This window comes from Bos indicus, chromosome 1, assembly GCF_029378745.1.
Source record: "Bos indicus isolate NIAB-ARS_2022 breed Sahiwal x Tharparkar chromosome 1, NIAB-ARS_B.indTharparkar_mat_pri_1.0, whole genome shotgun sequence".
NCBI classification, from domain to species: Eukaryota; Metazoa; Chordata; class Mammalia; order Artiodactyla; family Bovidae; genus Bos; species Bos indicus.
The window spans coordinates 110,288,783-110,290,673 of record NC_091760.1 but is presented as its reverse complement, the minus strand read 5'-3'; positions in this window follow the sequence as shown (position 1 = coordinate 110,290,673).

Genomic DNA, 1,891 nt, shown 5'->3' with positions numbered 1-1,891 from the left:
TCTAACTGCTGTGTAGGGTATGGAAAAATTTTCATTTATATCCCCTAAGGGAATGTCATTACTGAATGTTGATTGCTTTTCTTTAGTCTAAATTAATTAAATGACACAGTATCCATTGTAGAAAACAAACAGAGATTATTTTACACAGTATACTGTAAACAGTGATTATAATGTATGATCTTTCCAGAGAAATAGTGGGAAACAATATGTTCATTCAGACAGCTCTTGTCGGAAATTGCAAGGCGGTCCTCTATGTTGTAATCCCTTTCCTCCTTAGCTCTAAATGCAGCAAACTCCACACTGATTTAATAACAATGTGACAGCAGTAAAACCCAGTGTGGGGATAAGAGTTGGAAATGAAGTGAGTGCATGAATCCTGCTAGTCTATGGAAACCATGTGCAAGGGTACAAGCATTTTTCCATAAAAATTATTAAGACAAGGCACCAAGCTACTGTCTTTGAGATGCAGGCAATGTAAAGCTATTTTTCAAGCTCAGGTCCAGCCTTGGGCCCTGCCCAAAGCTAGAGAACCAGGATACAAGGTGAGCTTGTTTTTAAGGAACCCAATCCCATGCACTGAAGTTTTTTTTTTTTTTTTCCTTTTTCTTTTTTGCTGTATGTGTGGCACATACAATCTTAGTTCCATGTGTGTGTGTGATAAATTGCTTCAGTCATGTCCAACTCTGCAACCCTCTGAACTGTAGCCCACCAGGTCCTCTGTCAATGGGATTCTCCAGGCAAGAGTACCAGGTGGGTTGCCAATTCCTCCTGCAGGGGATCTTCCCAGGGATCGAACCTGCATTTCTAATGTCTCCTGCATTGGCAGGTAGGTTCCTTACCACTAGTACCCCCCTGGGAAGCCCCTGACCAGGAATCAATCAACTCTGCTCCCCCTGCAGTGGAAGCAAAGAGTCTTAACCACTAGACCTCAAGGGAAGTTCTTGAAACTTTGTTTTTCTTTAAGCTGACTCTGGAGAGGATGTTCAGAAGACTGACCAGTGGAAGCCTTCTGACCAAGCTGCCACACAGCCAGCCTCTGATCTAGCATCATCTGCACTACTTTCTTGGCACCCTGCTGCTGCTGCTGCTAAGTCGCTTCAGTCGTGTCTGACTCTGTGCGACCCCATAGACGGCAGCCCACCAGGCTCCCCTGTCTCTGGGATTTTCCAGGCAAGAACACTGGAGTGGGTTGCCATTTCCTTCTCCAATGCATAAAAGTGAAAAGTGAAAGTGAAGTCGCTCTGTCATGTCCAACTCTTAGCGACCCCATGGACTGCAGCCTACCAGACTCCTCCATCCATGGGATTTCTCAGGCAAGAGTACTGGAGTGGGTTACTCACTTGTATATTGGGTTAAGTGCCATTCAGCATTCATAGGCTCCCTGATTGTGGTCCTGTCTCTTCTACCGCTTGGGCTTCATTCAGAGCAGAGTTGACCCTTAATATGCGTTTATTAATTTACAAATTTGTAGAGCTCATGGATACTTATTCAGACTGGAGCTGAACTTTGGTGAAAAAAACATAATGAAATAAATATCCCAATCACATAAGGAGATTCTGATCTAGGATCATCCTAAAGGAGAGTGTGTTGGGTGTGTAGGCATAAATGGAGCCTCTGGGAGAAGACAGGAAGGATAGGGACTTTTCTTCCCAAGAAAAGAAAAAGCCAGGTTTTTTTAAATTAGTTAATTAATTGGTTGGTTGGTTAGTTTGGTTTGATTTACTCTCCTGCACAAAGTACCAGAGCACTAGAGCTAACACTCATCAGCACATTCTATCAGCTGGCATCAGTGAGCAGGACATGGGAAGTGGCTTATCAACACTATCCTATATTTATTGCACATCTATGAAGCTCAAAGCCCTATGGAATATGTTAATTTATGTACTTCTAA